The sequence below is a fragment of the Plectrocnemia conspersa genome, unplaced genomic scaffold, assembly GCF_051122295.1.
Source record: "Plectrocnemia conspersa isolate PC_06_02 unplaced genomic scaffold, ASM5112229v1 ptg000013l, whole genome shotgun sequence".
NCBI classification, from domain to species: Eukaryota; Metazoa; Arthropoda; class Insecta; order Trichoptera; family Polycentropodidae; genus Plectrocnemia; species Plectrocnemia conspersa.
The window spans coordinates 15,071,637-15,072,405 of record NW_028277177.1 but is presented as its reverse complement, the minus strand read 5'-3'; positions in this window follow the sequence as shown (position 1 = coordinate 15,072,405).

The following is a 769-nucleotide window of genomic DNA, read 5'->3' as shown; positions in this document are numbered from 1 at the left end:
AGCTTCCAAATGGACCGAAATAAATAAACTGGACGGCACAATGACCGGATCTTATTTGTAACGTTGGGATTTTAGGTTTTTATTAAGATTTTACGAGAGGATTTAGTATGCTTATAGGGTAATTGCACACTTGTAGTGTAATTAAATAATTTAGTATATAGTTGAAAACATATTGAATTGGTTCGTTTTTTATATATTATATGTCTTTCGTTTTTAGTTTATTTACATTATTTTTGTTAAGAAGTTCTGCTGTAAATTTGTTAAAATGTATTATTTAAGATAATTATTTAATTTACCATACACAACAATATACAATACGTATAACTTTTATAATTTTGTGTTTCCGAGTATAAAGTATCAAACGAAACAACAAGGAGCAACACTTTAATTTTAGGATTATTGCTGTCAAATTGAGTTTTTAAATTCCCTGAAATTATGTGACTTACTAAAAAACAAATTTTATTCGTCTAATAAATTATGAAATGATGGAGTAAACAATTATTCTCGGTTACAATATAATTAAATATAAAAAACTCCGAAATAGCTCTCAAAAGTCCTGTTGATAGGAACACTTCCATGATACACGACCGCACCAGCAGTTGCTGTATTTGCGCGGTAGTGCTGTCGTGAAGTCAACTGCCGCGGCGCAGCAGTTGACGTCACAACCTGCTGTGCGTCGCGTGGCGGAAACGATCTCATACAAATTCATACTGCTAAGTAGTGCTGTATGCTGTCGGGGCACATCTGCTGCTGTGCAGCACGTGCTGAC